The sequence below is a fragment of the Scyliorhinus torazame genome, chromosome 24, assembly GCF_047496885.1.
Source record: "Scyliorhinus torazame isolate Kashiwa2021f chromosome 24, sScyTor2.1, whole genome shotgun sequence".
Classification (NCBI taxonomy): domain Eukaryota; kingdom Metazoa; phylum Chordata; class Chondrichthyes; order Carcharhiniformes; family Scyliorhinidae; genus Scyliorhinus; species Scyliorhinus torazame.
The window spans coordinates 44558871-44571466 of record NC_092730.1 but is presented as its reverse complement, the minus strand read 5'-3'; the positions used below and the strand labels follow the sequence as shown (position 1 = coordinate 44571466).

General features: G+C 47.0%; 10 non-coding genes across 10 annotated transcripts; all 10 read right to left on the bottom strand.

Moving 5' to 3' along the window:
- Nucleotides 1-951: 951 nt before the first annotated feature.
- Nucleotides 952-1034, bottom strand: trnal-aag (transfer RNA leucine (anticodon AAG)). The gene has a single exon. It is a non-coding gene; the product is annotated as a tRNA-Leu (tRNA).
- Nucleotides 1035-1736: 702 nt separating this feature from the next.
- On the bottom strand, nucleotides 1737-1819 carry trnal-cag (transfer RNA leucine (anticodon CAG)). The gene has a single exon. It is a non-coding gene; the product is annotated as a tRNA-Leu (tRNA).
- A 352-nt stretch (nucleotides 1820-2171) lies between these two features.
- Nucleotides 2172-2243, bottom strand: trnag-ucc (transfer RNA glycine (anticodon UCC)). Its single transcript has one exon. It is a non-coding gene; the product is annotated as a tRNA-Gly (tRNA).
- Nucleotides 2244-2918: 675 nt separating this feature from the next.
- On the bottom strand, nucleotides 2919-3001 carry trnal-aag (transfer RNA leucine (anticodon AAG)). Its single transcript has one exon. It is a non-coding gene; the product is annotated as a tRNA-Leu (tRNA).
- Nucleotides 3002-4152: 1151 nt separating this feature from the next.
- Nucleotides 4153-4224, bottom strand: trnag-ucc (transfer RNA glycine (anticodon UCC)). Its single transcript has one exon. It is a non-coding gene; the product is annotated as a tRNA-Gly (tRNA).
- A 675-nt stretch (nucleotides 4225-4899) lies between these two features.
- Nucleotides 4900-4982, bottom strand: trnal-aag (transfer RNA leucine (anticodon AAG)). Its single transcript has one exon. It is a non-coding gene; the product is annotated as a tRNA-Leu (tRNA).
- Nucleotides 4983-5681: 699 nt separating this feature from the next.
- trnal-cag (transfer RNA leucine (anticodon CAG)) lies at nucleotides 5682-5764 on the bottom strand. Its single transcript has one exon. It is a non-coding gene; the product is annotated as a tRNA-Leu (tRNA).
- A 1100-nt stretch (nucleotides 5765-6864) lies between these two features.
- Nucleotides 6865-6947, bottom strand: trnal-aag (transfer RNA leucine (anticodon AAG)). Its single transcript has one exon. It is a non-coding gene; the product is annotated as a tRNA-Leu (tRNA).
- A 1160-nt stretch (nucleotides 6948-8107) lies between these two features.
- On the bottom strand, nucleotides 8108-8179 carry trnag-ucc (transfer RNA glycine (anticodon UCC)). Its single transcript has one exon. It is a non-coding gene; the product is annotated as a tRNA-Gly (tRNA).
- A 669-nt stretch (nucleotides 8180-8848) lies between these two features.
- Nucleotides 8849-8931, bottom strand: trnai-aau (transfer RNA isoleucine (anticodon AAU)). The gene has a single exon. It is a non-coding gene; the product is annotated as a tRNA-Ile (tRNA).
- Nucleotides 8932-12596: the final 3665 nt, after the last annotated feature.

Genomic DNA, 12596 nt, shown 5'->3' with positions numbered 1-12596 from the left:
AATTCCCCGAGCCAGCTCGTCTTTATGCTGTGGGAGGAAACCGGAGCACCCGGGCTGAAATTCACGCAGACATGGGGAGAAAGTGCAGACTCCGTACAGACAGTGACCCAAGCCGGGAATCGAACCTGGAACGCTGGAGCTGTGAAACAACTGTGCTCACCACGGTACTACCTTGCTGTCCAAAATTTCGAAATATGTATTTTCTGCGATGCCGGGGAATAGAACCCAGGTCAACTGCTTGGAAGGCAGCTATGCTCACCATTATACCACCATCGCTCACTGAAGAACTTTAAATTATATCTTCATTGTCATTTCATTTCTAATCAGCTGTGCTTTTCCTATTTTTGAACACCAGCCAGAGTCCTGTATCTGAGTGCCGTCCTTCTCCAAGCCGCTGGGCGTTAAGGAGCTTCGCATTGTTTCATTGATCAGTTTGCTGCAATCAACAAAGACCGAACTCCCGCCGACCTGTTCCTCACACGAAGGTATTGAGAGTCTAAGATCTGAGCGGCGTGAAGGATCCAATTATACAGTTGCATCCTTGCGACTGGAATCTCTCTCCACAGCTGCTTCTGGTGCTGCTTTCACAAACAAGTAGCCAGAAAACCCTTCAGTGTCCAAACAGGAGGACGTTCATCCAGTAAAGGCGGCAGAAGAGTTTTCTGGGAGATGTCGACTGAGACACCTCGACAATCCAACCAGCCAGACTATTTACAACAAGAGACGAGACATTTACCCGGACTCCTGGGATCATTATTAATTCCTCAAATAGAGTCATGAGCAGATTATCCAGTGATGAACTGGACTTCTGCCTGTGGGGTCTTGCTGTGCGAATATCAGCAGGAATCTCATTCCAGGAGGCCACCGCTTACCCATTGAATGGGAGGTATTGGATCGTCCTGGTATTGCAAATTTTGCTGGAGAAACGGAACCACGTGGAGGAAAAAGGAATGTCAGAAGTGGGATTCGAACCCACGCCTCCAGAAGAGACTGCGACCTTAACGCAGCGCCTTCGACCGCTCGGCCATCCTGACGCACTGTGGCCGAAGACATGCTCCATGCGCAAATCGATTTAAATTTAATTTTCATCTTCATTTCATTTCAAACTAGATGTGGTGTTACTATTTTTGAACGCCAGCCAGACTCTTGCATCTGAGTGCGATCGTTCTCCAACACGCTGTGTGTTAAGGAGCTCTCATTTCTGCATTGATCAGTTTGCTCCAATCAACAAAGTCCGTACTGCCGTCTAACTGTTCCTTACACGAAGGTATTAAGAGTCTACGATCTGAGTGGCGGGAAGGATCCAATGAGACAGTTGCATCCTGGCGACTGGAATCTCTCTGCACAGCTGCATCTGGTGCTGCTTTCACAGACAAGTAGCCGAATAACGCCTCCAGTGTCCAAACACGAGGATGTTCATGCTGTAAAGGCGGCAGAAGAACTTTCTGGAAGAAGCCAGCTGATTCACGTCCGACAATCCAACCAGCCAGACTATTTACAACAATGGAAGTGGAAATTTACCCGGAGTCCTGGCATCAGTATTAATTCCTCAACCAGAGTCACTGAGCAGATCATCCAGTCATGAACTGGGCTTCTGACTGTGGTGTCTTGCTGTGCGAATTCAAGTACGAATCTCGCGTCCCGAGGCCACCGCTTCCCCATTGAATGGGAGGTATGAGATCTTACTGGGGTTGAACAATTTTTGGAGGAACGTAACTTCGTGGAAAAAAAGGCAATGTCAGAAGTGGGATTCTAACTCACGCCTCCAGAGGAGACTGCGTCCTGAACGCCGCGCCTTCGACCGCTCGGCCACCCTGACGAGCTGCAGAAACTGTTATGCTCGGTGCACAAATACACATATTCAGCCCATCGAGTCTGCACCGATCCACTTAAGACCTCAATTCCATCCTATCACCCTGACCCCGCAACCCAATAATCCTTCCTACCTTTTTGGACACTAAGGGCAATTACGCATGACCAATTCCCCTAGCCAGCTCGTCTTTATGCTGCGGGAGGAAACCGGAGCACCCGGGGTGAAATTCACGCAGACATGGGGAGAACGTGCAGACTCCGCACAGACAGTGACCCAAGCCGGGAATCGAACCTGGAACTCTGGAGCTGTGAAACAACTGTGCTACCTTGCTGCCCAAATTTTCGAAATAAGTTTTTTCTGCGACGGCCGGGAATCGAACCCAGATCAACTGCTTGGAAGGCAGCTATGCTCACCACTAGACCACCATCGCGCACCTAAGGACGTTAAATTCGATCTTCATTGTCATTTCATTTTAAATCAGTTGTGCTTTTCCTATTTTTGAACACCAGCCAGAGTCCTGTATCTGAGTGCCGTCCTTCTCCAAGCCGCTGGGCGTTAAGGAGCTTCGCATTGTTTCATTGATCAGTTTGCTGCAATCAACAAAGACCGAACTCCCGCCGACCTGTTCCTCACACGAAGGTATTGAGAGTCTAAGATCTGAGCGGCGTGAAGGATCCAATTATACAGTTGCATCCTTGCGACTGGAATCTCTCTCCACAGCTGCTTCTGGTGCTGCTTTCACAAACAAGTAGCCAGAAAACCCTTCAGTGTCCAAACAGGAGGACGTTCATCCAGTAAAGGCGGCAGAAGAGTTTTCTGGGAGATGTCGACTGAGACACCTCGACAATCCAACCAGCCAGACTATTTACAACAAGAGACGAGACATTTACCCGGACTCCTGGGATCATTATTAATTCCTCAAATAGAGTCATGAGCAGATTATCCAGTGATGAACTGGACTTCTGCCTGTGGGGTCTTGCTGTGCGAATATCAGCAGGAATCTCATTCCAGGAGGCCACCGCTTACCCATTGAATGGGAGGTATTGGATCGTCCTGGTGTTGCAAATTTTGCTGGAGAAACGGAACCACGTGGAGGAAAAAGGAATGTCAGAAGTGGGATTCGAACCCACGCATCCAGAAGAGACTGTGACCTTAACGCAGCGCCTTCGACCGCTCGGCCATCCTGACGCACTGTGGCCAAGGACATGCTCCATGCGCAAATCGATTTAAATTTAATTTTCATCTTCATTTCATTTCAAACTAGATGTGGTGTTACTATTTTTGAACGCCAGCCAGACTCTTGCATCTGAGTGCGATCGTTCTCCTACGCGCTGTGTGTTAAGGAGCTCTCATTCTGCATTGATCAGTTTGCTCCAATCAACAAAGTCCGTACTGCCGTCTAACTGTTCCTTACACGAAGGTATTACGAGTCTAAGATCTGGGTGGCGGGAAGGATCCAATGAGACAGTTGCATCCTGGCGACTGGAATCTCTCTGCACAGCTGCATCTGGTGCTGCTTTCACAGACAAAGAGCCGAATAACGCCTCCAGTGCCAAACACGAGGATGTTCATGCTGTAAAGGCGGCAGAAGAACTTTCTGGAAGAAGCCAGCTGATTCATGTCCGACAATCCAACCAGCCAGACTATTTACAACAATGGAAGTGGAAATTTACCCGGAGTCCTGGCATCAGTATTTATTCCTCAACCAGAGTCACTGAGCAGATCATCCAGTCATGAACTGGGCTTCTGACTGTGGGGTCTTGCTGTGCGAATTTCAGTACGAATCTCGCGTCCCGAGGCCACCGCTTCCCCATTGAATGGGAGGTATGAGATCTTCCTGGGGTTGAACAATTTTTGGAGAAATGTAACCTCGTGGAAAAAAAGGCAATGTCAGAAGTAGGATTCTAACTCACGCCTCCAGAGGAGACTGCGTCCTTAACGCCGCGCCTTCGACCGCTCGGTCACCCTGACGAGCTGCAGAAACTGTTATGCTCGGTGCACAAATAGACATAGAACATACAGTGCAGAAGGAGTCCATTCGGCCCATCGAGTCTGCACCGATCCACTTAAGACCTCAATTCCATCCTATCACCCTCACCCCGCAACCCAATAATCCTTCCTACCTTTTTGGACACTAAGGGCAATTACGCATGACCAATTCCCCGAGCCAGCTCGTCTTTCTGCCGTGGGAGGAAACCGGAGCACCCGGGGTGAAATTCACGCAGACATGGGGAGAACGTGCAGACTCCGCACAGACAGTGACCCAAGCCGGGAATCGAACCTGGAACCCTGTAGCTGTGTGCTACCTTGCTGCCCAAAATTTCGAAATAAGCTTTTTCTGCGATGGCTGGGAATCGAACCCAGGTCAACTGCTTGGAAGGCAGCTATGCTCACCATTATACCACCATCGCTCACTGAAGAACTTTAAATTCTATCTTCATTGTCATTTCATTTCTAATCAGTTGTGCTTTTCCTATTTTTGAACACCAGCCAGAGTCTTGTATCTGAGTGCCGTCCTTCTCCAAGCCGCTGGGAGTTAAGGAACTTCGCGTCGTTGCATTGATCAGTTTGCTGCAATCAACAAAGACCGAACTCCCGCCGACCTGTTCCTCACATGAAGATATTGAGAGTCTAAGATCTGAGCGGCGTGAAGGATCCAATTATACAGTTGCATCCTTGCGACTGGAATCTCTCTCCACAGCTGCTTCTGGTGCTGCTTTCACAAACAAGTAGCCAGAAAACCCTTCAGGGTCCACGCAGGAGGACATTCATCCAGTAAAGGCGGCAGATGAGTTTTCTGGGAGATGTCGACTGAGACACCTCGACAATCCAACCAGCCAGACAAATTTCAACAAGAGACGAGACATTTACCCGGAATCCTGGGATCATTATTAATTCCTCAAATGGAGTCATGAGCAAATTATCCAGTGATGAACTTGGCTTCTGCCTGTGGGGTCTTGCTGTGCGAATATCAGCAGGAATCTCATTCCAGGAGGCCACCGCTTACCCATTGAATGGGAGGTATTGGATCGTCCTGGTGTTGCAAATTTTGCTGGAGAAACGTAACCACGTGGAGGAAAAGGGAATGTCAGAAGTGGGATTCAAACCCACGCCTCCAGAGGAGACTGCGACCTTAACGCAGCGCCTTCGACCGCTCGGCCATCCTGACGCAGTGTGGCCAAAGATATGCTCCATGCGCAAATCGATTTAAATTTAATTTTCATCTTCATTTCATTTCAAACTAGATGTGGTTTTACTATTTTTGAACGCCAGCCACCCCCTTGCATCTGAGTGCGATCGTTCTCCAACACGCTGTGTGTTAAGGAGCTCTCATTTCTGCATTGATCAGTTTGCTCCAATCAACAAAGTCCGTACTGCCGTCTTCCTGTTCCTTACACGAAGGTATTAAGAGTCTACGATCTGAGTGGCGGGAAGGATCCAATGAGACAGTTGCATCCTGGCGACTGGAATCTCTCTGCACAGCTGCATCTGGTGCTGCTTTCACAGACAAGTAGCCGAATAACGCCTCCAGTGTCCAAACACGAGGATGTTCATGCTGTAAAGGCGGCAGAAGAACTTTCTGGAAGAAGCCAGCTGATTCACGTCCGACAATCCAACCAGCCAGACTATTTACAACAATGGAAGTGGAAATTTACCCGGAGTCCTGGCATCAGTATTAATTCCTCAACCAGAGTCACTGAGCAGATCATCCAGTCATGAACTGGGCTTCTGACTGTGGGGTCTTGCTGTGCGAATTCAAGTACGAATCTCGCGTCCCGAGGCCACCGCTTCCCCATTGAATGGGTATGAGATCTTACTGGGGTTGAACAATTTTTGGAGGAACGTAACTTCGTGGAAAAAAAGGCAATGTCAGAAGTGGGATTCTAACTCACGCCTCCAGAGGAGACTGCGTCCTGAACGCCGCGCCTTCGACCGCTCGGCCACCCTGACGAGCTGCAGAAACTGTTATGCTCGGTGCACAAATACACATATTCAGCCCATCGAGTCTGCACCGATCCACTTAAGACCTCAATTCCATCCTATCACCCTGACCCCGCAACCCAATAATCCTTCCTACCTTTTTGGACACTAAGGGCAATTACGCATGACCAATTCCCCTAGCCAGCTCGTCTTTATGCTGTGGGAGGAAACCGGAGCACCCGGGGTGAAATTCACGCAGACATGGGGAGAACGTGCAGACTCCGCACAGACAGTGACCCAAGCCGGGAATCGAACCTGGAACCCTGGAGCTGTGAAACAACTGTGCTACCTTGCTGCCCAAATTTTCGAAATAAGTTTTTTCTGCGACGGCCGGGAATCGAAACTAGATCAACTGATTGGAAGGCAGCAATGCTCACCACTAGACCACCATCGCTCACCTAAGGAATTTAAATTCGATCTTCATTGTCATTTCATTTTTAATCAGTTGTGCTTTTCCTATTTTTGAACACCAGCCAGAGTCCTGTATCTGAGTGCCGTCCTTCTCCAAGCCGCTGGGGGTTAAGGAGCTTCGCATTGCTGCATTGATCAGTTTGCTGCAATTAACAAAGACCGAACTCCCGCCGACCTGTTCCTCACACGAAGGTATTGAGAGTCTAAGATCTGAGCGGCGTGAAGGATCCAATTATACAGTTGCATCCTTGCGACTGGAATCTCTCTCCACAGCTGCTTCTGGTGCTGCTTTCACAAACAAGTAGCCAGAAAACCCTTCAGTGTCCAAACAGGAGGACGTTCATCCAGTAAAGGCGGCAGAAAAGTATTCTGCGAGAGGTCAACTGAGACACCTCAATAATCCAACCAGCCAGACTATTTACAACAAGAGAAGAGAAATATACCCGGAATCCTGGGATCATTATTACTAGCTCAAACAGAGTCACTGAGCAGATAATCCAGTCATGAACTGGGCATCTGCCTGTGGGGTCTCGCTGTGCGAATATACGCAGGAATCTCATTCCAGGAGGCCACCGCTTACCCATTGAATGGGAGGTATTGGATCGTCCTGGTGTTGCAAATTTTGCTGGAGAAAGGTAACCACGTGGAGGAAAAGGCAATGTCAGAAGTGGGATTCGAACCCACGCCTCCAGAGGAGACTGCGACCTTAACGCAGCGCCTTCGACCGCTCGGCCATCCTGACGCACTGTAGCCAAAGATATGCTCCATGCGCAAATCGATTTAAATTTAATTTTCATCTACATTTCATTTCAAACTAGATGTGGTTTTACTATTTTTGAACGCAAGCCAGACTCTTGCATCTGAGTGCGATCGTTCTCCAACGCGCTGTGTGTTAAGGAGCTCTCATTTCTGCATTGATCAGTTTGCTCCAATCAACAAAGTCCGTCCTGCCGTCTAACTGTTCCTTACACGAAGGTATTAAGAGTCTAAGATCTGGGTGGCGGGAAGGATCCAATGAGACAGTTGCATCCTGGCGACTGGAATCTCTCTGCACAGCTGCATCTGGTGCTGCTTTCACAGACAAGTAGCCGAATAACGCCTCCAGTGCCAAACACGAGGATATTCATGCTGTAAAGGCGGCAGAAGAACTTTCTGGAAGAAGCCAGCTGATTCACGTCCGACAATCCAACCAGCCAGACTATTTACAACAATGGAAGTGGAAATTTACCCGGAGTCCTGGCATCAGTATTAATTCCTCAACCAGAGTCACTGAGCAGATCATCCAGTCATGAACTGGGCTTCTGACTGTGGGGTCTTGCTGTGCGAATTTCAGTACGAATCTCGCGTCCCGAGGCCACCGCTTCCCCATTGAATGGGAGGTATGAGATCTTCCTGGTGTTGAACAATTTTTAAGTAATGTAACCTCGTTGAAAAAAAGGCAATGTCAGAAGTAGGATTCTAACCCACACCTCCACAGGAGACTGCGTCCTTAACGCCGCGCCTTCGACCGCTCGGCCACCCTGACGAGCTGCAGAAACTGTTCTGCTCGGTGCACAAATAGACATAGAACATACAGTGCAGAAGGAGTCCATTCGGCCCATCGAGTCTGCACCGATCCACTTAAGACCTCAATTCCATCCTATGACCCTCACCCCGCAACCCAATGATCCTTCCGACCTTTTTGGACACGAAGGGCAATTACGCATGACCAATTCTCCGAGCCAGCTCGTCTTTATGCCGTGGGAGGAAACCGGAGCACCCGGGGTGAAATTCACGCAGACATGGGGAGAACGTGCAGACACCGCACAGACAGTGACCCAAGCCGGGAATCGAACCTGGAACCCTGGAGCTGTGAAACAACTGTGCTACCTTGCTGCCCAAAATTTCGAAATAAGTTTTTTCTGCGATGGCTGGGAATCGAACCCAGGTCAACTGCTTGGAAGGCAGCTATGCTCACCATTATACCACCATCGCTCACTGAAGAACTTTAAATTCTATCTTCATTGTCATTTCATTTCTAATCAGTTGTGCTTTTCCTACTTTTGAACACCAACCAGAGTCCTGTATCTGAGTGCCGTCCTTCTCCAAGCCGGTAGGGGTTAAGGAGCTTCGCGTCGTTGCATTGATCAGTTTGCTGCAATCAACAAAGACCGAACTCCCGCCGACCTGTTCCTCACATGAAGATATTGAGAGTCTAAGATCTGAGCGGCGTGAAGGATCCAATTATACAGTTGCATCCTTGCGACTGGAATCTCTCTCCACAGCTGCTTCTGGTGCTGCTTTCACAAACAAGTAGCCAGAAAACCCTTCAGTGTCCAAACAGGAGGACGTTCATCCAGTAAAGGCGGCAGAAAAGTATTCTGCGAGAGGTCGACTGAGACACCTCAATAATCCAACCAGCCAGACTATTTACAACAAGAGAAGAGAAGAGAATCCTGGGATCATTATTAATAGCTCAAACAGAGTCACTGAGCAGATTATCCAGTCATGAACTGGGCATCTGCCTGTGGGGTCTCGCTGTGCGAATATACGCAGTAATCTCATTCCCGGAGGACAACGCTTCCCCATTGAATGGGAGGTATTGGATCTTCCTGGCGTTGCAAATTTTGCTGGAGAAATGTAACCACGTGGAGGAAAGGTTAATGTCAGAAGTGGGATTCGAACCCACACCTCCAAAGAAGACTGCGATATTAACGCAGCGACTTCGACCGCTCGGCCATCCTGACGCACTGTGGCCAAAGATATGCTCCATGCGCAAATCGATTTAAATTTAATTTTCATCTTCATTTCATTTCAAACGAGATGTGGTTTTACTATTTTTGAACGCCAGCCAGACTCTTGCATCTGAGTGCGATCGTTCTCCAACACGCTGTGTGTTAAGGAGCTCTCATTTCTGCATTGATCAGTTTGCTCCAATCAACAAAGTCCGTACTGCCGCCTACCTGTTCCTCACACGAAGGTATTAAGAGTCTAAGATCTGAGCGGCGGGAAGGATCCAATGAGACAGTTGCATTCTGGCGACTGTAATCTCTCTCCACAGCTGCATCTGGTGCTGCTTTCACAGACAAGTAGCCAAATAACGCCTCCAGTGTCCAAACACGAGGAAGTTCATGCTGTCAAGGCGGCAGAAGAACTTTCTGGGAGAAGCCAACGGATTCACCTGTGACGAATGTGATATAAAATAGTTACTTTAGAGTTACTAGTTAATGTAATGTAGAAATAAGCCACTTTGATTCTTGCAGTTAGGGACAAAGGAATTTGAGACCGCGTGGAAAAAGCAGGAATAGGTGTGTCTATGAGAGTGATGCTGCATTGATAGGGGCCAGAGAAAGGGATTGGAAGTGAGCCAATCAGAATAGATCGAACAGGTCAGGAGGGACATAGGCTGGCCTATGTCCGTCGGGTATGTGAAACTTGATACCATTTGAATTGATTTTGCAGAGATCCCTTTGTCTTTTAGTTCAGTCGTTTTCTGGGATGTAAGAAGCTGGATGTCTCTTACATTTCTGTAAGATGATTCAAGCTTGCAAGCTAAATAAATAACTTCTGTTTACGTGCGAATCCGTCTCAACTTTTATTGAGGCCAGACTGACAGAGAAAGAAATTTGGAGATTTACATTTGGTGCCGAAAACCGGGATTTCTCTGGGCGATCCTGATCCAACTGCGAAATCAGAATTAGACTGATTATGAACAGGAAGACGGGGAACAAAGGGCCCTCAATGTAGAACTGGAAAACGACCGCGCATTGATTGTTCCCCTCTTCTTATCGTCTGATTAGTCTGGTCACTCGCGGTTGGCACAGAAAGACCGCCTCGACGAAATCACAGGTCAGTCTGGGGATTAGCACTTTAATTGATGGGATTTCATATTGTTGTTTCTGCTTGGGTTAGGGTTTTGGGCTGATGGGACTTTAATAATGAAGGTTCAGTCTATTATCAGGGTTCAGAGGCTGATGGGACTTTAATAATGAAGGTTCAGTCTATTATCAGGGTTCAGAGGCTGATGGGACTTAAATAATGAAGGTTCAGTCTATTATCAGGGTTCAGAGGCTGATGGGACTTAAATAATGAAGGTTCAGTCTATTATCAGGGTTCAGAGGCTGATGGGACTTAATTAATGAAGGTTCAGTCCAGTATAACTGTTTTTAAATCTGAAGATGGTTCAACTCTATGTGTGAGTGTTTTAAATATATAGTTGATTAAGCTAAAATTGTCTCCTTGGACTGTAAAGTTCCGAGGGCTAGTTGAGATTGTGAGGAATGCTGCATATTGGTTGAAGCAGAAGTCTCTCAAAGGGTTAACAGCAGCAGGCGGAGTTGAAAACAGACAGTGCTTCTCACTCAGGCTTTGAGATAACAGCAGCAGCCGTAGTGTAATCGGATACCTTTCCTTTGAGTCAGTGAACACCAGCAAAGTTACGTTTTGAATTAATTAAAGGAAACCAGTGGGTTTCTCCACCTCTTTGATAAAAGTTATTATTTTCGAAAGCAATTGATTGAAATTGCCAGAATCTTAAATTTTACTTACTTGAAATAAGGTTTATCTCATTTTATCTGGCGATTAATAGAAATTTAAAGAAGATCATGGACACCATTTTAAAAAGTGTCAATCTGGAGATGATAGTTGATTTTGCTAATACTTATGTGTATGTAACAGAAAAAAAACTTGTTAAAAGAAAAATTGTTAAGATAAAGAAATAATTAAGTTGTAAATGTTATACAAGTTTGTGTTAAGCAAATTGTAAATTTAGTTCTGAGTTGAGATCAGAGCTAAGCTTGCAAGTTGCAGTAATTCAATTTGAATTTTCAAACATTTTTAAGTTTAAAAAAAAAAAGAGAGCAAATAGAGAAAAGAAGGACACAGATCTTGAATGCGTTGAATAGCACATTTCAAAGGCCCATAAATCTTTCTGTTATCTTAGACCTAAAACCTAGGAAGATTGACGAGCCATAGGAATTTCTGGGGCGTTTTAATGAAATCTACCGGGGGCAGTCAGGCGATTTGCTGTATCAAAATGGTCAGAATTCCCCTCAATACTGTGCTATGTTAATGCATTGCCTACCACCTTCTGTGGTTACTGCTGTGAAATGTAATAACATGAATTGGACAGAGAACGACCCTTCCCAGATGGCAAGGGCAGTCAGATTTTACTGGAAGGAGGGTGTAGGCCAAGAAGGAGGCTCAGTTACAAAGGTTAAGACTGAGTATGTAATGAAAAAGGATGATCTGCGATCCCAACAAGCGGCAGAAATGGTAGTTTACCAGCAGGAGCTCCAATATAGTGACTTTGGGTGGGTGGATCAGCGAAGAGGAGGATGAGACAACAGTGCTATATTTCTATCACCCCCCAGTGGTGGACGTTAGACATTGAACAGTCACTGCATCACGTTACCCTGGCCTATGACAGAACTGGATGAAACAGGGAGTTGGAGGACAAATACCGGCCATTACTTGAGACCGAATGGCCAGTCAAGGTTACAGCCACAGTCACGGGAAAAGAAGGTACAGCCGATTTTGTTACAATATCACCACATTTATGGCCACAGTCAGCTTCGGTAAGCCCTCATATTACACGTCAGGTCCATGACCAGTACCATGCCAGGGATATGGGGCGAATGGTCAGCATCTTACCGCAGCTCGTCAGAATAGGTATGAGATATACCTTTTGAACAATCCACGTCTGACATTTGAATACTGTACCACTATCAATCCAGCCTGTTTTCTTAGTGGTCCCCCTGTCCATGAAGACGCACCTGGCCACGACTGTTTAGCCTTGATTCAGGAAACTACCACAATAAGGGGCGATTTGAGTGACATTTCGTCAGAACAACCTGACATGATTATGTGTGGTCAAATATCCCACCGGGGTTTAGTTAATGACCTACTGCAGGCCCTCCTTCTGCCAGCGCAGATTTCCGTTATTAAATGCGCTGCCCACACGAATGGTACAACCCCAGTTGACGTTGGTAATGAACGAGCAGATTGTGCAGCGCGCACAGCCGCACAAATTCAGCAAGTGATGGTGCCTAAAATGTTAAGTCAGACTAAACGATCTACTATGAATGTGTCTGCTTCTGACAAGCCAATGCCAGACGTCATAAGGTTACAGGAGGACGCTCCTGAGAGTGATAAACAAATGTGGAAACGGTTAGGTTGTACATATGATTCTGTTTCCTCTTTATGGACCACGCCTGCACATCAGACTTGTATGTCTGATGTACTGGCTTTATGGGTCATCAAATGTGTACACTTTGCAACTCATTGTGGGGCTCGAGGGACTAGTGATTTGTTGCTGGACACTTGGTGGCACCCTAAAATGCAGGGGTTGGCCCAAAGTATCAGTAATCGGTGTTTGATTTGTCAGCAATATAACACCGGAAAAGGTATCCCT